Below are 23529 nucleotides of genomic sequence, written 5' to 3'. Positions count from 1 at the left end.
GGGCCACTGTGGGTGCCTGTTGAAGGCACAGTGACGGCGAAGAGCGGCCCCACTTGGCAGCGGGCCGCTCCAGCATTTGGGGCATGATATTAGGAGCTTGAGAGCTCCGCCACGGCAGAGAAGCAAGGGAAGTGCGCCGGGACACATTGTCGGTGTCCGCCCCCCCCCCGCAGTAGCGCGAGCGCGTGCTCATTGTGGAGAAGCCACGAGGGCTTCAAGGGCGGCCCCGGTTGGCAGTGGGTCGCCCCAACGTAGTCTAGAGCCCAAAGAGGCTCCATCGAAGGCCAGCATGTTGTTTAGTGAGCCTGTTGAGGCTCAGAAGGGCGTCTTCTTGACTCGAGTCCCCCGTGAGGGACTCCAACGGCCCTAAGTTGTGGACAGAGCCTGTGTGGCTCAGAGGGGCCATATTTTGTTTAAGAGCCTGTTTGGCTCCAGCGTTTGACCATTTTCAGCTGTAGGGGGCGTCGGGGCACATTGCCGGTGCCCGCCCTCTGCTACCTGCGAGGAATGTGTTTTTGGAGCCTGTGTGGCTCCCACTGTGGGTGCAGTTTGCGCCCAAGGGTCAGTGAGGACCCTGTCGCAGTTTCTTTTATGATTCCCCAGCTGCCCAGCACTTTGTGAGCAGCTGCCACGTTTAGGCTTTTGTACTTTGTGACTGGCGCTGCATGGCAGCGCGCTCTGACATTGGACTCAGGGCATCCTTGCCTCACAAGGCCAGTTGGCCTAGGGACTGCCACAAGTGGTGGCTTATGTAAGTTAGGCGCAATGTGATTCCTATGTTTTTAATAGTAATTGCCTACTGTGTGTTTTTGCGCTATTGACTTATGTTCTGGCACCTCTGAATGTGTAGGTTTATGCATCAGGTGTCTTTCTTTCCATGCGCTGCACCTCTGAATGTTTTAGGCATCATGTGTCTTCTTGCGCTGCACCCCTGAATGTATTTTATTGCATCATGTGCTTTATTCTTAACACCTCTGAATGTTTTAGGCATCATGTGTTTCTCGTTATTACTCCTCTGAATGTGTTTCATGCATCATGGGTAATGTGTTCTGGTATACCCCTAAATATATTTTATTCTTAGGAGGGTGTTCTTTTTAGTACAGGTGGTCCTAGTAAGGTCCTGGTTCCTGTTACCAGTGGATACTGGTTGTGATCTTTTGCGATTACCCTTTTAGGTTTATTATTTCTTATTCTAGAAGTGCTATATCTGAATCTGACAGTGGCCCATGTGGCCCTGTCTTGTAAATAATCCCTTATGAATGTTGCCCGTGCCAGTTGGCACAATGTACTTGTGTGATTTTTATCTGATATGTGTTTTGACAATACAAAAGTTATTTTATAAATAACCTTGTGTGGAGTTCCTTTTTGTGGTGTGCCTAGTATGTTGTTGCTGTTGTGCGCTGGCGCAAATGCTTTTCACATTGCCTCCGAGTTTAGCCTTACTGCTTGTGCCAAGCTACCAAGGGGGTGAGCAGAGGTTATCTTGGCGTGTGATTTCCTTGCCCTGACTAGAATGGTGGTTTCTTCCTGGCTTTGGCGTCAGCCTTAGCCTACCAGAAATAGCCACTTCTAACAACCTAGATCTAGACAGCTGGTGGTATTGTTCCTTTTTGTCTTTTATTCCCTCTTTTTCTCCGTTTTTATTTTTTATCTTTTTTTTTAAATTTTATACATTTTCCTATTTTCCTGTGCTTCGCTTGGTGGTTTCTGAAATTTCTTTTAAGTAGGACTCTGTGCTGGATTTCGCTTATAAAGCTTTTTGTTGTTCCCTTGTAGATTACTTTCAGACGCGCAGGGTTTTGCAAGAAAACGGTCGCTCCGGTTTGCTCAAATGGGGTAAACAATTGTCTCAATCTCCACCTTCGTTCGACCGTAGCCTGGGCAAAGTCTGGACATGCCAAGAAGGTGAAGCCTCTGTATTCTCTCTTGTTTGTAGGTCTAGCAATGTCATAAATAGCCTCTTGTAGGATGAAGTTCCCAAAATTAACCAACATGGCCCTAGGGTATTGAGGTGTCTTATGAGTGCGCTTAGGAAGTGTTAAGGGGAAACGATGAGCACGTTGAATTTCACTATTCATTTCCCAGGATTGAAGTTCAGGGAAGGCTGTTTATAGAAGATTGGACATGAAGCCCCTCGGATCGTTTCTCTCCGCACATTCGGGAATTCCGCGAAAACGCAGGTTGTTTCTTCTGCTTCGATTTTCTAAGTCTTCGACTTTTAGCATTAAGTCTTTGATGATGCCCTCCTGCTCTTTTTCCTGAGTTTGGAGCTTAGTAACGTCAGACTCCAAATTCTCTGTACGTGTTTCAACAGAGGCCATTCTGTCCGTGATTTCAGAGCAGGTTTTACCCACTTTTTGAATAGCTCCTAGCAGTTTTTGTATGGCTACATGATTCCTTTCACTGTCCATCTTAACATCTTTATGGAAGTGTTTAATGGAGCTTAGAACTTCGCTCAACAATGGCTCTGTTGATTTTCCAAAGCCGTCACTATCTCCATGTTGCTGTTGGGCCCCCACTTCATTAGCCCCCATGATGTGCCGATTAGATTCGGGTTCTGTTGTTGTTTTTGGAGTTGGGCTTTTCCCTGTATAATTAGTTCTTTCTTTTATTTGTTCAATGTTGCTCCCGGGATCTGTATTTTCATCATATGTTGATTTACATTGCCTTTTGTTCCTTGTCCTCTTCTTTTTCAGCCTTTTCTTTGGGGTGATGTCTTGGTTTCGTACACTTGGTTTCCTTGAGGCTGTGGGATCGGAAACCTCCAGGGTTGTTGCAGCTGGTTTATGGCCTGAGCTTGTTTCGCTTGCCTCACTTGCCTCACTTATCTCGCTTGTCTCGCTGGAGATTGAGACTCATGTTTCATAGATGTCTGAATCAGATTCCTCGGTCTCTGGTTGTAGCTTTCTTCCCGTGGAGGAAGTTTGTATCATGGGAGAGGGTTGGTCATGTCTCGGGGACTCACTTAGATACATAGGTACATCTTTGCTTTGGTCTGGTTTGATTGGAGCTGGGCTAACGCTTTCCTCTCCCGTGATTATATCTGAGGGCTGGTTTCCTGGAGCGGAGTCTGAAGCAGCTTTTATCCCCACGATGGACTGCTCCATATTAGTGGCATGGTCGAGATGAGTGATTCTGCTAGTTTCATCATTTTGCTCTTTTTGCTCATACTGAATAGATCGTTGCGGTCTCTCCTTTTTTGCTGGTTTGCTCGTCTCTTCTTTGGGCAATGGGCTAAATATGTTGGAGATCTGTGGCTGAGAGTCTGTCGGTTGCCCGGTGGTTTTAGCAGCGGCCTTCAGATTTTTGATAGTTTGAAGTTTCTTTGCCTTTTTAGCCAATAGCTCCAGATTATTGTTGTCTTCGACATCCTTCTCAATTTCTTTCTCCTGCCCATTTTCCTTCTCCTTTCCTTTTACTTTACGTGTCTCTTTTACCGCCCACTTGTCTGTGTTTTTATTTTTATTTTTATCTTTGTCTATAGGTCTCTTGTTGCCGTTGCCATCATTTCTCTCATCACAATTTTCTTTGGCTTTCGACCCTCTGTTTTGGGCCGCCTCTGCTGATCCCGAATACCACCCTCAGAGGCACCCTGATCTACCGGCCTCCGGGACCACGCACCCAATTCAGCGAGGACATCGCCGACTTCGTCAGCCCGCATGCCCTCCCCTCCGCTGACTACGTCCTCCTGGGGGACCTCAACTCCCACCTGGAGAACAACAACGACCGCAACACCAGCACCCTGCTCGACAACCTCGCCAATCTTGGACTCAAGCAGCTGGTGTCCACCCCCACCCACCTCGCCGGACACACAATCGACGCAGTCTTCTCCTCCAGCACAGACATCGACTTCAGCCACGCCACAGAGCTTCAATGGACGGACCACAGCTGCGTCCACTTCACCTTCAAGAGAACGACAACCCACCACCACCAGCATCAGGCCGCCCGCAGAAGCTGGAACAAGATCACAGCAGACCAGCTCGCCGCTTCCCTGAGCCAGCACCCTCCCGCCAGCTCAGCGAACCCCAGCCAGGCCGCCGACAACCTCACGAAGTGGATCAGCAACTGCGCGAACGAACTCGCCCCGCTGAGGACCCCGCCCAGCAGATCCGGAAGCAAGAAAGCCCCGTGGTTCACCGACGAACTCAAGAGCTCCAAGAAGAACTGCCGAGCCCTCGAGAAAGTCTGGAGAAGGGAACCTACACCAGACAACAGGACCACCCTCAAGCTGGCCACCCGGAAGCACCACCAGCTGATCCGCGCCGCCAAGAAAACTGCTTTCAAGGACCGGCTGGACAACAACGCACACAACTGCAAGGAACTCTTCAACATCGTGAAAGAGCTATCCAACCCCAGCGCAGGAAACAACGACATCACCCCATCGCAAGACCTCTGCAACTCCCTCGCTTCATACTTCCACAACAAGATCGCGGACATACACAACAGCTTCAACAACCAACCAACGCACACCAAGACCGAACAACCACCCCCCACCACCACCCTCCACGCCTGGACCCCGATCAGCACCGAAGACACCATCCGCACGATGAACTCCATCCACTCCGGATCACCGACTGACCCCTGCCCTCACCACGTCTTCAACAAGGCTGACGCTGTCATCGCACCCCACCTGCGAGACATCATCAACACATCCTTCGACACCGCCACCTTCCCTGAGAGCTGGAAGCACGCCGAACTCAGCGCTCTTCTCAAGAAACCCACAGCGGACCCCACCGAACTCAAGAACTACCGCCCCATCTCGCTCCTCCCGTTTCCAGCCAAAGTCATCGAGAAGACCGTCAACAAGCAGATGGCCGCCTTCCTCGAGACGAATGGATCCCTCGACCCCTCACAGTCCGGCTTCCGAGCCAATCACAGCACCGAGACCGCCCTCATCGCCGCCACCGATGACATCCGAGCCCTGATGGACAACGGAGAAACAGCGGCCCTCATCCTCCTAGACCTCTCCGCGGCATTCGACACTGTCTGCCACCGCACCCTAGTACAGCGCCTCAGCAACGTCGGAATCCAGGACAAGGCGCTGGAATGGATCATCTCCTTCCTCGACGGAAGAACACAGAGAGTCCGTCTATCACCGTACAAGTCAGAGGCCACCGAAGTCATCTGCGGCGTCCCTCAAGGATCCTCTCTGAGCCCCACCCTCTTCAACGTCTACATGAGCCCCCTCGCGGACATCGCACGCCAGCACAACCTCAACATAATCTCCTACGCCGACGACACCCAGCTGATCCTCTCCCTGACCAACGACCCCGCCGCCGCCAGAGCCAACCTGCACGAAGGGATGAAAGAGGTAGCCGAGTGGATGACGACCAGCCGCCTGAAACTGAACTCGGACAAGACGGAGGTCCTCATCCTGGGCTCCTCACCCTCCGCCTGGGACGACTCCTGGGGGCCTCCCGCCCTGGGCACCGCACCCAAACCGACAGACCATGCACGCAACCTGGGCTTCATCCTGGACTCCTCCCTCTCCATGACCAGGCAAGTCAACAACGTCTCCTCGGCGTGCTTCAACATCCTTCGCATGCTACGGAAGATCTTCTGGTGGATCCCCACCGAGACCAGGAAGACCGTCACCCAGGCCCTCGTCACCAGCCGACTGGACTACGGCAACGCCCTCTACGCCGGTACCACCGCCAAGCTCCATAAGAGACTCCAGCGGATCCAGAACGCCTCAGCCAGACTCATCCTCGACATCCCACGAACCAGCCACATCTCCGGACATCTGAGAGACCTTCACTGGCTCCCCGTCAACAAAAGAATCACCTTCCGCCTCCTCACCCACGCACACAAAGCCCTACACGACCAAGGCCCGAGCTACCTCAACAGCCGAGTCAACTTCTACGCTCCCAAACGCCACCTCCGATCAGCCAACCACGCCCTCGCCGAGGTCCCCCGCATCCGAAGAGTGACTACAGGAGGAAGGTCCTTCTCCTACCTGGCCGCCAAGACCTGGAAATCCCTCCCTCCCGACCTGCGCCGGACCCAAGACCACCTCTCCTTCAGGAAGAAGCTGAAGACCTGGCTGTTCGAGCAGTAGCGGCCCCCCCCCCCCCCCCCCCAGCGCCTTGAGACCCCACGGGTATGTAGCGCGCTCTATAAAAGTCATTGATTGATTGATTGGTTTTCTGCATATTGTTTAAATTTGGGTTTTCTGGAGCTTCTTTTTGGAGTTCTTGGAGTTCTTGGAGTGCTTCTTGATCGTGTTGCGGTTGGGTTAGCTCAGTTATTTGCTCGCTGGGTCTGGCGAGGCCTGCCATATCCTGTGTCAGTGCCTGTACCTGAACCTGTACCCATAGCTGTATCTGATTTTGTTTTTGTTTTTGTCTTTGATTTTTACTTTGTTGAATAGTCTTAGTGTCTGTTTGTATCACAGTCTGAATTTCTGTGGCAGTTCTTTTGATAAGCTCTCTATTGCAGCCAGAGATGACTTTAGCATGTGAGTATATACCATGGACATAAGTATTGGTTAAATGGAGCTGGATTATGACAGACACGTGAACATCCTCTGTCGGTGCTTTTTTTAAAATAAAATCTGTCAGTGCTTTTACTAGCACCCCCAGCTCGCGGTGATCCTCTCGCTGGTTGTCCGCCTCACTTAAAAAAACTGTATTTACCCGTAACAGTTTACTCTGGTGTATTCTGGTGTACTCATATCTCCCCCCCCCCCCCTGCCACTGCTTCTCTCCATTCTGTAGCAAACTCTGCCGTTTCTTGCGTCCCGCTCCCTTAGTAACAGCGAGCTTCCGTGACGGAAACCAATCAGCGTGGCCTTTAAACCTGGAGCCTCGGAGTGTGCCGATGACGCCTAGTGTGGAGCTGGCCAAGTAACCGATCGGTAGCTGGAGTGGCGATGCACCACAGAGCAGAGCAAAGCGCAGGGAAGACAATCGCCGAACGCCGGTCCCGCTGTAGTTGCAGTTTTTGCCGGTCACAAGTTACAGGTCAGTGGTGAGTTGCTGGTGGTGTATACTGTAAGTTGCGTTTATACTGGGCGCTGACTCATCCGTTCGTGCACATGAGCTTCCGGGATAGCTGACCGCTAATCACCCCCTGGAGCACTGATCGCCGATCACGTCAGCTATCGTCAGCTACCTCTTCCGTCAAAGCCTCCCGCAGATGGGCTTAGGGGAGGATTGAGAGCAGATCCTCAAATTAGCTTATTCCCCCCCCCCCCCGAGATACAGGGTAGAAACGGGGAGGTGCTAGAGGCGTAAGCGGGCAAAATAGTCAAAATAGTCGAAAATGCAGATATCATACTTACAGTTGTACGACGAGATCATATCACCGCATCATGACATCCTGACATCCTAGGAAACGATGAAGATTAGCTGGCAAGAGCTGTGTTTAAGTCCTAAGTTGTTGTTAGTCTTTATAGTCCATACTTAACACAATCCAATCCTCAGCCTCGCCACACACACAACGGTGACGCCACAGTAGTTCAGTAGTGCGGAAAATGGTCAAAGCGCTATTCTCTTTTTCTTTTTGCCTTTGAGAGTCTGTGTTTCTTTATAGCCCCTCACACCTCATGACTTGAGCGATACGAGTTGGATCGAGCAGGGAGCAGGATTACCGCGATGGAGAGCCAGGTGAGCCAGGTCATTTCATTGATGATGCTCTCCTACCTCCATGTATCGCCGCAAATAAAAAAAAAGATTTTTTAGTCCATGGCGAGCTCTTGCAACCGGCACAGCAGGCACAAGCATAAGCACAAGTGCGAGCATAGATAGTAGTCTATGATACGAGTAGTACCAGTAGGTAGTTGTAATCTTGAGATAGTCTTATGATACCAGCATGGTAGGGCAAATCCAGTACTCAGGCCAGTACTCACGGAGCGAGGTCTGTCACGACTGCTCACACTGACGCCATCTGGTCAAGTTGAAAAGTTTCTAGGTGTGAAACATTTAAAATAGCTTTTTAATCCTGAAAAATCACTACAATACCTAAAACGTTTTTGCTAAACTGTTTTCAGCTTAGACCCCAGACTGAACTTAGGAGCCAGTCCTGGAATTACCAAAGTAATCTACAAAGTAATCAACTGTTTATATAAGAAAATCTATTGAGCTCAATGCTAAAGTGTGTGTAGAATTGTGTTGCCTACTCCAACCCCTGTACCTATTGTCTTTACAAAGTTTATTGCCTTTCTGCAAAGTACTCATCTGAAACCTCTTATATTAAGAACAGTATATATTTTTTTTATACCTGTTGGTTCTAGAAATAAAACAACTATATCTTTTGATATAAAAACAATTGGCCTGGAGTTCAGTCTTTGAGTGTGTGAAACCTTTTGCTGACTGAGTGTGTACCACAAATGCTTTACATTGTCCTCGGGTACTCCCTTACTGCTCGACCAAGCTACCACTTCAGAGAGTAAGGTCACACCTGGCTTTAACCTCTGTTATACCTCTGGGGTTTGTGGACTCTATACACACTGTACCTTATTCTGGTCCAGTATATAGAGCCACGTTCTCCCATTGGTGGATCAGCGGTGGAATACAAACTTGAATTTGTTGGACTACTTGGTTACTATCTGATCACACAACAGAACTCATAAATTGCCTTTAGAATTCTGAGATTGGGTTTCCCAAAATACTAAAAGTCTGATAGGGCCTTGATTAAGTCCCATTAGAATTCCAGAAAAATAAAAAGTCACTATAGTTAGGGTAGAGGGTTAGAACTGTCAGTTTAGAATGCCTCAACAGAACCCAGATGTTAAGTGAAGATACCATGGACCTGGTTGAGGAGCTCAACCTCATACCTTACTTGCATTTGAATTTCAAGGAATTGAGGTCCCTATGTAAACTTAAAAATGTAGTCATGGGCATGCATCCAACCAAACAAGGGCTCCAGGACCTCCTGGCTGAGTATGCAAAAGGCCACCCCTCTGAACAGGGTGACATCAGTTCAGAGGAAGAAGAGGAGGATAATACCAATCCCCCGCCCCCCTTCTCTAGGGAAGTAAGGGTCTCTACACCCTTAACTCCAAGAGTCAGCTTCTGGGAGCCTGGGTACCACACAGGTGGACTAGGCCCCAGAGGACAAATTGGGGACAGCTCCAATGAAGAGGGCAACTATTTAGAAAAGTTGGCCAAGAGATTATTCCTAGAGAAAGAAAGGAAAGAGATGGGCTTAGCCCCCATCTCTGGTGGCAGCAATACCAATAATAAGGATAAAGAGCAATCTTATGATCCTAAAATCCCCAAAGGGATCGTCCCTAAGTTTGAGGAAGGTGATGATATCACCAAGTGGTTCACTGCCTTTGAGAGGGCTTGTGATATCAGAAGACTAAAGAAACCTCTCTGGGGGTCTCCTGTGGGAACTGTTCTCTGGTAACTGCAGAGACATGCTTCTGACCCTCTCTGGGCCAGATGCAGGGTCTTATGACCTCATGAAGAAAACTCTGATTGAGGGATTTGGACTCGCCCCTGAGGAGTGCAGAATTAGGTTCAGGGGGCTCACAAAACCCAGACCCAATCCTGGATAGATTTTGTAGACTACTCAGTAAAGACACTGGATGGTTGGTTAACTGGACACAATGTGCATGATTTTACTGGACTTTATAATTTGTTCATAAAGGAACACATTTTGAGTAATTGAACAAATGAAAAGTTGCATCAGCATTTGGTGGACCTAGGTCTAATTTCTCCTCAAGAATTGGGAAAGAAGGCAGACCATTGGGTCAAGACTAGGGTGACAAGGACAGCCACTGGGGGTGACCAAAAGAAGGTGGTTACACAACCTCACCAGGGGAAAGGTGATGAGAATCCCGAAGATAAAAAGTCTGAGTCATCCAAAGGGCCCCAAAAACCTGTCCAGGTGGGTGGGTCCCAAACTACTCCCTATGTACCTCAGCCCTATAGGGGGAAGAACTTTGGTCCTAACAAGGCCTATTGTAACAACTGTAAAAAGTTGGGACATTTAACTGTAGACAAAAACTGCCCTTACAATAAAGACCCTAAGGCACCCAATACAGCTACTCCAGGGACAGTAAATCTACAGATGGGATCAGAGGAGTGGCCAGAGAAAATCTGGGAGTACACTCAAGCTAGTATAGTCTCCTAGGGGGAAATGGAGGTTGCCAATGTAGCTGGTTGGCCACCCAACTGTAACACGTATCTGCAATATCCCTCCATTAATGGAACCACAGTAGAAGCCCTGAGGGATACAGGTGGCAGCACCAATATGGTAAAGGAAAAGCTGGTTTCTCCAGAGCAATACTTGGTTGGGAAAACTTACCCAGTCACCAATGCTGACAGCAATACCACCCAGCGCCCTCTGGCTATGGTGACATTAGGGTGGGGGGAGGTTACTGGCCTGAAACTGGTAGTGGTCTCTCCACAATTGCCAGCTGACTGTCTGCTTGGAAATGACCTGGAAACCTCAGCCTGGGCTGAAGTTGAACAAGTAACCCATGCAGCCATGCTGGGTATCCCTAGACTGGTGTGTGTGCAAGAACCAGAGCACAGAGCAGAAAGAAGGCTGAACAAGTAGGTTTGGAGCCTGAAAGTATGGCCCAACCAACCAAGAGAAAAAGCAGGAAGCCTGGGGAACCAGCTCCTACACAGCAAACCTCTCAGGACCCCTCTTCTCAGGGAGAGGACTTGGAAACCCTAGAGGGAACTGAGTCCATGGAGCTTGAGCCTTGCCAGGCTGGACTCCTGGGCCCAGGGGAACCCACTAGGGAAGAGCTGTGCCAGGATCAGCGAGACTGCCCCCACTCTTGAAAGCCAGAGGCAGCAAGCTGCTGCAGAAGCAAAGGGAGATGGCAGTGGTACCCACAGAGCTTATTGGGAAGAGGGATTACTGTATGCTGAGGCAAGAAACCTCAATCCTGTAGTTACCAGGAGGGTGGTAGTGCCACAGAAGTACAGGGAGTTCCTCCTAAGTTTAACTCATGACATCCCCCTAGCTGGACACCTGGGGAAAACCAAAACTTGGGAAAGGCTAGTTAGCCACTTCTACTGGCCCCAGATGAACCAAAAGGTGAAGGAGTTTTTGAGCTCCTGTGTTATCTGTCAGGCCAGTGGCAAGACAGGTGGCAAACCAAAGGCCCCCCTGATACCACTGCCAGTGGTGGGGGTACCCTTTGAAAGGGTAGGTGTGGACATTGTGGGTCTATTTGAGCCTCCCACAGCCTCAGGGAACAAATTCATTCTAGTAGTAGTGGATCATGCTACTAGGTACCCTGAAGCAATTCCCCCTTAGGGTTACTACAGCTCCTGCAGTAGCCAAGGCCCTCCTGGGTGTCTTCACCAGGGTAGGGTTTCCTAAGGAGGTGGTTTCAGACAGAGGTACCAACTTCATGTCTGCTTACCTGAAACACATGTGGAAGGAGTGTGGGGTGCAGTACAAGTTTACTACCCCATACCACCCACAAACCAATGGTCTTGTGGAAAGGTTCAACAAGACATTGAAAGGTATGATCATGGGACTCCCTGAAAAACTCAAAAGGAGATGGGATGTCCTGTTGCCATGCCTGCTTTTCGCTTAAAGCAAAGTGCCACAGAAGGGAGTGGGGTTTTCACCCTTTGAACTTCTGTTTGGTAATCCTGTAAGCGGACCACTTTGTCTGGTGAAAGAGGGATGGGAGAGGCCTCCAAGAACCCAAGCAAGACTTTGTGGACTATGTGCTTGGCCTAAGGTCCAGAATGGCTGAGTACATGGACAAGGAAACCAAGAATCTTGAGGCCAGCCAGGAGCTGCAGATGCACTGGTATGACCAAAAAGCTGCCATGGTTGAATTTCAACCTGGACAACAGGTGTGGAATTTGGAGCCAGTGGCACCAAGGGCTCTCCAAGACAGATGGAGTGGCCCTTACCCTATCCTGGAGAAAAAGACTGAGGTCACTTACTTAGTGGACCTAGGCACCAGCAGGTCACCCAAAAGTGTTATCCATGTGAACTGCTTAAAACTCTACAATGACAGGGCTGACCTCACCATGGTGATGGTGATTGATGAGTAACAGGAAGCAGAAAGTGAACCTCTCCCGGATCTCCTCTCTTCCAGCCCAAAAGATGGGTCAGTGGATAGAGTGGTCTTTTCAGACACCCTCTCTCCCCAACAGCAGACTGACTACAAGCAAGTCTTGCAAAAGTTTGCTAGCATATTTTCCTAGACCCCTGGTCTGACCAGCTGGTGTACCCATGATGTGACCATTAAATCAATGGGGTATTGCCTATAGAATCAAAGGACCTGGGTATGAATTAGTTTAAGGAAAAACAATGGTCCTTGACTATCAATTAGGAAACAAACTTTACATGAAAAACATTTTTGATTCGGAGAATGCAAATTAAATCAGCATGCTTTGACTCAAGCTAGATAAGGGAGATATAAGTCTTATCTCAATTGGCTCTATATACATTAAATGAAAATGAAATAGTACCCTAGGATGTCAGCAAAATCAATAAATTGTCACCACACTCTGAAAATTTGTACTTCTAGAGAAATTACATATTTATTTACAGTTTTTATAAAACAATAGTAATCATGAACGGCGCAAGGACTATTGAGTATAGTCAGTGAGAGAGTAAAGGGTGCTCAAGTGTTTAGAAGAAGAAAGAAAAGAAATTTAATATACAGTTCTGGTATTTACAATAGGACAAAGCGGGCAACCTTCCGCTGTTGGTATGTGCCTGTCCGCACGATTTGTTTTGGGGGGTAAGGAGAGGATGGGGGCGTTATGGGTACAGGCACATTAGTAATAAAAGCGTTGACGTTTCGACCCTGATGCTCATGGGATGTTTGGGGCCTCGGCGGCGGGTCTTCCTCAGGATGGGGGAGAGGAGTGGGGAGGGGTAGAGGGCTGGCTTGGCCGTAGTCCAATGAATGGTCTGGATCGGGCACCTAAGGTATAAAAGGGGAGGTTGCTGTTAGAATGGTCATTGATTTAATATTTACAGGGGTGTGGTCTAAGTACATGCTGAAGGGTACATTACAAATAAAGCTGGTCAACTGGGGATTCAGTTCAAGCTTCCAGGGTATGAATCACCTGTAGAGTATAGAAGATATTGGAACATTATCAGTTCCCATCTCCTTATCCCTTGAGGTCGTATGGAGGCAGGCAAAGAAGTCCTGCTGAATTGGGGTGACCCTAAGCAGCTGCTCTGTCCTGACCAGACGGTGGGGGTAGGTGTTAGCGGCGCTGACCGCACGCTATCCGGGTTCCTGACCTTTACGTGCAGGTCCCACTGGAGCAGACTGCGGGGCACCTTAGGATCTCCCTTAGGGTCACCCCAATTCAGCAGGACTTTTTTGCCTGCCTCCATACGACCTCAAGGGATAAGGTTGTATGAACACCAAGTTTTTTCACTGTGTAGTACATCTCACTAAGGTCCTGACGAATTGCCATCCAGGCAAGAAACATGTTGACCTGTTCAGGGGGCTGTAGGTATACAGCTTAAATACTACCCATAGCTTATAACCCCCCTCCCACCATTTTAACCAAGGGAGCCAGCCACGCTAATAAAGTCCATTGTGGACTGACCCACCTTTTTTAACCTTCACCACTTTTTTCACGACTACACCCTTTTCTTCCCGCACACCCGCATGCACCATATGGCCGGGACAAAAGATCTCCGATAAAGAGCCCCTTTACGGGTGCCCGTCAGACATTGCAGCACCAGTCTGACGAGGAGCAGAACCCATATGATGAAGCATGGCATCTAGCTTGCTAGGTGTGTGAGGGTTTTAGTTCCAACAAGGGTATTTCCCTTCTTTGGCTTTTCTCTACCTCTCTTTTCACGCTTCACTCGACATACTCTAGTTTACCACCACTCCACCCCGGGGAACTTTGTACATTGCTTTGTGACCACACATCCCTGTGTGCCATGCCCACAAACCCATTGCCCTAGCATACATCAGTCACCCCACTAGCTGGGTGACCTATGCCAGTGGTGAGGGCACAGGTGCATGAGCCCTGTGCTCCTACAGTACCCAGGGCCATTCCTGGGCATTGTAAGTGCAGTGATGCCATTAAGAGTATATGGTGCTGGGAGGTCGACATTACGAACTCCACAGCACCATAATGGCTACACTGAAGACTGACAAGTTTGGTATCAAACTTCTCAGCACATTAAATCCACACAGATGCCAGTGTGGGATTTAATGAGAAACGCACCACAGAGAGCATCTTAGAGATGGCCCTTGAAACCTAACAACAATCCCTGTCTGGGCTGAGTGGCTGGAGAGGCTGCCACACAGCAGGCATGTTGCTGGACCCCTGGGTGGAGAGCTCATGGGCCTGCAAAAATGCACATCCTGGGTGAGGTGCTAGGCCTCCTCCCCCAGAATGGGCAGGGGGAAGCTTCAAAGGCATTCCGCCTCTGTGAGCTTCTCCAGACCATTTGCTGCACCCAGCAACTGGCTACCATCAGTCCTGACTCCCACTCTGGCGGGAAGACTGACGCAAAAAACTACGTCAGGAAGGGGGGTGTGTCAGCCTGTGCCAACCCCACCCCTCAGGTGAGGGAGATGAGGTGAAGCACCACCCCGGGCTCCGCTACCTTGAAGATGGAGAGCCCTGCCCAATCACAGCTAGGCTCCTGCCCCCCTCCCACAGGAGAGGAGCAGGCTAGGGGGTGTACCCACCCCGAGAGAGGGACCTATTGGTCCCTGCCCTTGCCCTACCTGTAATTCCCTAAAATCAGTATTTAGGGGCTCCCTGAACCTTCCTTCTTTAGATCCCAATAAGAAAAGAAGAAAAAAGATCAAGAGGAAGAAGACACGCCGTGCAGCTGCTAACAGGACGACAACAACTGACTTGGCCCCAGCCCTACCAGCCTGTCGATCCTGGAACCTGCTCCTGCCTAATCCCGGTGACTCCTGGGGACATCATCCTTGGGACACCCAGAGGATCTGCCTGCCTTGACCCTCTTGAAGCCTGGGACTCCCATCAGCAGAGGCTCTCCTGCAACAACACCCCTGGTGCCAGCCAGGAAGCTCCGGACCAACCCACTCTGCACCCTCTGAGCTCGGCCCATGCCCGAGCGATCCAGGACCACGAGGACATCCCCCGGCGACTGGGACCCAAAGTCCAGTGCCCAAAGACCCTCCTCGATAACCCAGACGCCGCCTGCAGCCTCAGGACAGAGGACCCCTTGATGGAGCAAGGATTCACACTTAATGCGACTTGCTTGTATTCAGTCTTCTCAACATAACGTTAATATACTAATCAACATGTTTTGTCCTATTAATATTGCATTACATGACATCTAAGTGAAGCTTGCATACGTGCTTTTACTAACGATAATTCGCTTTCAATAATATGGCCGCCGCTACGCAGGATTTCTTACTGCGCATGCGTCTGTCACACTCACGTGACATGACGTACTTTCTGCTTTGGAGGGAATCGTTTGCTTCTGCGCACTAGAACTAAGATGGCTGCTCTATGTCCTCACATACAAGAAGCTTGCACTGCTGCTTTTGCTAAGCTGTTCGTTCTGCTTAACTCTAACGCAATAGTTAAATATAAAGTAACAGGAATAGAGTAGAGATAAGTGGTATACAGTGCATTCATTTAGTCTTGTTCTAAAACTGTTTCTTTTCTATTCTTTCATGTAATCACGCTTCTGAGCCTGAAATGTACCCAATAATCTATTTTGAAACCCACTGCACTCCATATTGAAACCTTTGAGCCCACGCACCAGAGTCTGAAAACCATCAAGTCATGGCATTGAATGAGTGCCAGGGACAGTCTTGACCAAGATGCGCCTGGGAACTTCACCTCCTGAACTCTACAGAGGAAGCAAAATTGTTAAATGGACTACTTTGTAACCGACATTGATACATTCACCTCTGGGAGGAATAAAACATGCATGGGAAAATAAAATTGATGGGCGGGAACGTAAAATTTATATTTCTAGGGAAAAGTTTAATATTAGTATGGTGCAATGACATCTCCCCATCTTATGACCCATAAAATTTGGGGATCCATACACTTGCAACATTGGGGGGTGATACACTGACCTGGAAAATAGTATAACTAGAGTAGGCTTAGCTAGTTAATTTGTCTGACTTGTCCAAATAGCTGACCTGGCACTGACCGAATGCACTCAATAGGTGATCGGGAGCAGAGGTGCTGGCAGAGCCCTCTTTCAGAAGGTTCAAAACCCAGATCGGGGTTTGAGAGCTGAAGTGCTGTCAAAGCACTTTGTCGGAGAAATAGATAATTCTCACCGGGTTCTGGCTGTTAGCTGCAGAGAGGGAGTAACGCAGGCGTTGCAACTTTAACTGCTGGTCTTAGCCCTTGGTGGTCCTGTCCTGATCCAATTTGGCTTTACCTGCCCGGATTCTGATCTGTACCTGCTTGCCTTTATGGTGCCTGCACTTTCGGGGTTCTGTCCTTTAAACTGACCCGTGGCCAGGGTTAGTTCTTCACACCATTTTAGGTAAATATTCAATGTGGGTATGTCATTGTATTGTTTCTTCTCTCTCCCCCCCTAATATCAAATGCGTAAAGACTGCTTTATAAAAACTCTGCATATTTTCATTCTAATCATTATTTTCCTAATTGAGAATATTCTATTGTTCAATGCTTGAATTATGACATTTTAAATATTTGAATATTGGATAAATCCAATATTTAAATATTGGATAAAGAGTTTAAATCTTCCCTGAGTTGTGGTTATTTTATGAGTGCAAATGTTCTTATTCTACCTATTATTCTAACACCTTTGATCCCTTAGGACTTTAGGTACCGATGACGAAGATTGGTAAGACAAAGGTATAGGTCCTAAATGAAATTTATAAATCACTGATTAGAGTAAGTGCACAGGTTATCTGATTAAATCTCATCATATGTTGTTTATGGGCCCAGGTGAGTATGGTAATCTGAGTCGGGTGACCTGCGCTCTCTATCAGTATTTCTTTTGATAGCAGCAGTATGGTTAGGGTCTAGTTAAGATAGGTGGTTAGTTAGTTATGTACTGATTTTTGATGGATCAAATCTGATTTTACATTGATTATATTGATGCTGTATTGAATTTATGTATTAACCAAAATAATTTGTTTGTACCTGTTTAATGTTTGTCCGGAATCCCCGGGGGCAGAGTAGCGGGTGGTAAATGGAAGCCACACTGCAGTGAGGTCACTTACCGGTAGGAAATAAGTGCATGGTTAGGTAAAACCATAAGCACTATTTAGGGACTTTCTGTATGAATGTGTGAATAAATAATAGCAAACAGTTCGCTAGTGAAACTTTTTGTGTGATATCACCTAGAATGAGTCACACGGAAGAAGTAGCAAGTTCGTCTAAGCTTGATTGATAGCAAAGGGGTTCGCTGGTGAAACTTTGGCCTTAGTATATTCCAGAAGGGATAAGTCTGAAGGAGTAGCAGGTTCTCCAAAGCATGCGTGAAGGGTAGACAGAAGGGATCTACTCGGAGTTTATGAAGAGTAAGCGGAAGGGATTTACTCGTAGTGAGTGAAATTTATCTTTCCTTTAAATTAGTCACTCGGGCACAGTGGCAAATGTTTTTACGTGGTTGAATAATAAAATCTGTACGAAAAGTGAAAGAAATTAAGTTTTCATATTACCTTGCAAAGGAGGGACGTCACTCAGAGCCGCGCTGGTATTGGTTGAGACAGCGGGTGTGTAGCTGAGATAAATTGTAAAGGAGGGGTGAGTACAGAAGCGTGAAAACTAGTCTCACGAGAAAAGCAGCGCAACTATTGGTTGGATTTATTTTGAATTCAAAATTTTGATTGGTCACTGAAAAATAAAAGATGCTCTGGTATTGGAAATAATTTAGTAAACAATTTGAGAGTTATCCTAAAGATTTGCGTTTAAATTATATGTGGCATATAGGCCCGTTTTTAGGAGGTAGACCTGATAAGAAATATCTAGGGTTTGCGCAAGAACAGTATATAAGAGGAAGACCTTATATCATGTACGTAGAGAAAAGAAACATGTCACTCATTAAAAGAATTAAAAATTATTTCAAGAAAGATAAAGCAATTAAAACAAGAGAAGGGATTATTAGTCCACCACCAAATATGCCCGCATCATACATGATGGTCGAAAGGGGCTATCACACTTGTGTGTGGTTAGAAAATTGGATGGAGTACACAAAAGATGATGGTGTTTTAGCATTTCCAGAAAATGGTACGTTTAATGGCAGAGTTTTGTACAATTTGAGAACTCGCATGAATGAATTAGATCCCAGACCTAGATTAACACTGTATGAGGCACTGGAGGAACGGGAAACTGAGGCTTTTGAGCGAGATAGACCCAGAAGTAACAGGAATTGGAGTAAGTTTTATCCCCGATTTCCAAAAGAGATAAGAGACAACCAAATGAAACAATGGAGACAGTCAATGTTAATGGAAGGATTTTATCCTGTATTAACTTTAGAAGAACCCACTGTAAGTAAGAGAACTGAGAAAACGAAACATTTAATGACTAGTGGTGAATCGGATGATGATTATTTGGAGGATTTATTAATAAAAAATCCACCACCTTGTAATGAAGAGCCAAGCACAGTTAATCCAAATGCTCCGTTCCTGAAACCACCTCTGATTCCGCAAGTGGTACATGAGACTACATTAGAAAAAGTACTACAAGACAGGGAAAGAGAAGCATTAAATAAACAAAGAAGTGTGTTGATTCAGAAAATTTCCCAATTAAATACAAGTCCTGAAGCCCTAACAATTCCAGTAACTATTGGCCAAGTTGTTCCTTTGTACGGAGATAAGCAGGCTAGTCCTAAAACTCCTGTTCTGACTACACCTGTAGTTCAGCCAAGAAAAGAAGCTTTAATAATTGATGATTAAGCAAGTGAATGTGAATCAGTGAATTCCCTGATGGATTTGCCAATAAGAGAACCAGTGAGTGACTTGGTCAGGAAAACCACTCCTATAAATTCTAGGGAAGGAAAAATGGAGACATCCTCAGGTACAAGAAGTGTCACAGTAGTAACCCCAGAAGAAATAGAGAGATGGACATGAGAAATAGAGAAACCAAAGTCACAGCCAAAAGTATTGGATATATTTAAATTAAGAGTCGAATTAGAAGAAATGATGGCTGGAAATGTGGGATTGGACAGATTAAATACTTTCAGTGAAGATGAATTGTTGTTCATATGCAAAAGTATTACTAGAAATACAAGAATGTTTCATGAAAAGTTAATGGATATGGCAGCTAATATGGGAATTGACATTGGCAAATCAAAAATGTTACAGAAACCATATCGAGCTGAATTTTCTGACAAAGTTTTCGAAAATATGAATGTGTCAGGTAGAAAAGTACAAATTAGGGAATTTATGGCATTATTGCAGAAATGGGGTGACATAGAAAAATGAAAAACTAGGTGGGCAAAGAAAAAAGAAGAGGCCCCATCGAAACAAACTGCACCTGAATATGTGGTAAAAGAAGCAGACAAAGTGTAAAGGTTATGTCCCATTAGAGAGGTACCAGGTGGAGGTTATGTACATGTCCCATGGTCCCGACATGATAGTTTGTCATTCACAAATGATTTCCCTAAAACTTCAAGAGAGGCCTGTAGAATGGTACAGACAAGTTGAGAGATTTATGAAGGTTTCGAAATGTCTTATGAAAGATTTAGATGAATTATTTGACATTGCTGTTCCTGTGGATTTGTGGACAGAATGTAAAATTGCTATTGATTGGCCTAGTGATGAGTACCCTAGAGACCCAAAGACAAGAGCACCTTCTGATGAAGTTATGAAGAAATACAACCAGGTAATACTCTACCTCAAAGGGAAGGTGCCTGCAAAAGAAACTGATTGGACTAGAATAGATAGAACCACTCAGAATGTTGTAGATGATTCTAGGACTCTAGTAAATATTCCCGATTTCATACTCTTATGTGGTTATATCAAATCATACCCTTATACAGGCATTTAACACTGTATGAGGCAATGGAGGAACGGGAAACTGAGGCTTTTGAGCGAGATAGACCCAGAAGTAACAGGAATTGGAGTAAGTTTTATCCCCGATTTCCAAAAGAGATAAGAGACAACCAAATGAAACAATGGAGACAGTCAATGTTAATGGAAGGATTTTATCCTGTATTAACTTTAGAAGAACCCACTGTAAGTAAGAGAACTGAGAAAACAAAACATTTAATGACTAGTGGTGAATCTGATGATGATTATTTGGAGGATTTATTAATAAAAAATCCACCACCTTATAATGAAGAGCCAAGCACAGTTAATCCAAATGCTCCGTTCCTGAAACCACCTCTGATTCCGCAAGTGGTACATGAGACTACATTAGAAAAAGTACTACAAGACAGGGAAAGAGAAGCATTAAATAAACAAAGAAGTGTGTTGATTCAGAAAATTTCCCAATTAAATACAAGTCCTGAAGCCCTAACAATTCCAGTAACTATTGGCCCAGTTGTTCCTTTGTACGGAGATAAGCAGGCTAGTCCTAAAACTCCTGTTCTGACTACACCTGTAGTTCAGCCAAGAAAAGAAGCTTTAATAATTGATGATTAAGCAAGTGAATGTGAATCAGTGAATTCCCTGATGGATTTGCCAATAAGAGAACCAGTGAGTGACTTGGTCAGGAAAACCACTCCTATAAATTCTAGGGAAGGAAAAATGGAGACATCCTCAGGTACAAGAAGTGTCACAGTAGTAACCCCAGAAGAAATAGAGAGATGGACATGAGAAATAGAGAAACCAAAGTCACAGCCAAAAGTATTGGATATATTTAAATTAAGAGTCGAATTAGAAGAAATGATGGCTGGAAATGTGGGATTGGACAGATTAAATACTTTCAGTGAAGATGAATTGTTGTTCATATGCAAAAGTATTACTAGAAATACAAGAATGTTTCATGAAAAGTTAATGGATATGGCAGCTAATATGGGAATTGACATTGGCAAATCAAAAATGTTACAGAAACCATATCGAGCTGAATTTTCTGACAAAGATTTGGAAAATATGAATGTGTCAGGTAGAAAAGTACAAAGTAGGGAATTTATGGCATTATTGCAGAAATGGGGTGACATAGAAAAATGAAAAACTAGGTGGGCAAAGAAAAAAGAAGAGGCCCCATCGAAACAAACTGCACCTGAATATGTGGTAAAAGAAGCAGACAAAGTGTAAAGGTTATGTCCCATTACAGAGGTACCAGGTGGAGGTTATGTACATGTCCCATGGTCCCGACATGATAGTTTGTCATTCACAAATGATTTCCCTAAAACTTCAAGAGAGGCCTGTAGAATGGTACAGACAAGTCGAGAGATTTATGAAGGTTTCGAAATGTCTTATGAAAGATTTAGATGAATTATTTGACATTGTTGTTCCTGTGGATTTGTGGACAGAATGTAAAATTGCTATTGATTGGCCTAGTGATGAGTACCCTAGAGACCCAAAGACAAGAGCACCTTCTGATGAAGTTATGAAGAAATATAACCAGGTAATACTCTACCTCAAAGGGAGAAACTGATTGGACTAGAATAGATAGAACCACTCAGAATGTTGTAGATGATTCTAGGACTCTAGTAAATATTCCCGATTTCATGCTCTTATGTGGTTATATCAAATCATACCCTTATACAGGCATAACAATCATACCCATATTAAGACATAGCCAATGCAGTCCAAATACGGCAAGGCCACTCCCATAGACTCCTAGAAAGCACAACGTGTTCTTAAACAAACTGAGCCTCCAGCAGCCTGGGAATTCCCCCAGCTTCTGTATTGATTTGTCCTAGAACTCCTGGAGTCCTGAAAGAACTGCGAGTTCTTAGTGACGTCTTATGTCCAACCTTACGTCAAACTCGGCACCTTCCAGGTATAAATATACCAGCATCTGCCTTAAGCAACACACAGTGGTTTGGAGCAGATCGGCTATCTACTTGCCCGACGCCCTGCTGATGCGAGTGGCGAAGGAAACCGATCCTCCCTGCTGACGCACTGAGAGAGACGCTGTCTTTTCTCCTGCCGAGAAATCCAGCTCCAGTGTTTCCCTGTCACGCTTGCGGGTTGCTGGGAGATCGAGTCCTGAGAAAGCGATACAAGACCTCCTTCATTCTATAACCAAGGTGCGGAGCTGATTAGGCCCACAGAGAATTCTTAATTCAGATTCTTGGCAAAAAATGTAACTCATCTACTCCTTCCCTGTACTAGGCTTAGGTTAGGTACACCGGGGTAGGCATATCTTAGAAACACCAGTTGAGTACGTTTTTTTCATTATTTTATCGTATGTATTTTATCTGTGTTAAGTATCTTATGGCTTAGAAACCATATAAATGCTTTTACAGTATTATTTCATAATACTCATTTTACTGTACTCACTTTACTTTATGACAAGTATTGCAATTGTGGCAATTCACTTCTCTTGCATGAGAAAGTAGACTGCTCAATAAATACCCTTTTTTTAAACGCCCGTTTCTCTATTTCTCCGCACTTCTGGTTAAACTAAGCATGCACGATTGACTGAGTGAAATAGCTATCTATTGTTTCCGCGACTCTGGAGATATATTCCTAATTCTGGGGTAGCAAAGTTGTCATGTTTATGCGGTTGTCAGAAACTAATCCCTTCTTGTCTAATCAGGAAAGTTAACACCTTCTTGTTTACTCGAGAAAGTTTCTAGTGACCTCTAAAATAGCTGGCATTTCATAATTAAGTCTAACATATTCAATAGAGACCTAGTCGACCTCAGTCCTACGTCTACACTGTCGTTTATGTTATTCCAATGCGCATAGCCTGTTGGGAAAATAGGAACCACACTACATGGCGCCCAACGTTTGGTAAGGCGATAATTTAACGTTAGATAATAAAGTAACTCAGTCGTGCTTTTCACACAGACCCCTTTTTTCCGTAAAAACTCCAATAGACGTCTGGAGTGGGTAAAAGATTAATATCCGCCAGAACTTAGTAGGAAGAGATTCCTATGTATTAGTTTTCGGTTTAGTCAACATTGAAGGATACAGTGTTCCAAAATATTGTGCACCTAATCTTTGTTTCCTTTAAACCTGCTCTGCAAACCTTCATTAAACAATGTCAACTAACGGCGACAACAACGAAACCAGTGGAGCTGCAGTAGATGCGAATAAACCGGGTTTTGACGTTACAGGGTTTATTGAAAATGAACCGGATGCAATACTCATCCCAGTCAATGTAAGGAAGAGTGTAACTTTAAAACTTATAGAAAATGGTGCATCATCGAGAGGTGGTACATTCATATTTGTGGTAGAGGCACATGAATGTCGGCAGACAGAGGTATTCTATTCTTGGATAAATTTTCCAGCAGCAAATGCTGTAACACACGAGTTCCACTACTACAAAGCAGGGGAACCTCCAGAAGAATACACCCCTTTTGAGAATGTTGAAATTCCACTAACTTACCAAGAGCATGAGCTCTGGTTCAATGGCGCCCTAAAACATCAAAATCACATTACCAGGCTCGGTCCACTAGGTAGACCTGGAGCCACATGGCCGGTTCCAGCCAGCTATACACCACATCCTGACATTGAAACAATGTCAAGCGGAGAACTTTTAGCTCAGCTAAAACAACTAATTAAAATACATAGACAAT

The sequence above is a fragment of the Lissotriton vulgaris genome, chromosome 1_1 (assembly GCF_964263255.1).
Source record: "Lissotriton vulgaris chromosome 1_1, aLisVul1.2, whole genome shotgun sequence".
Lineage (NCBI taxonomy): Eukaryota > Metazoa > Chordata > Amphibia > Caudata > Salamandridae > Lissotriton > Lissotriton vulgaris.
This window is presented reverse-complemented; position numbering follows the sequence as displayed.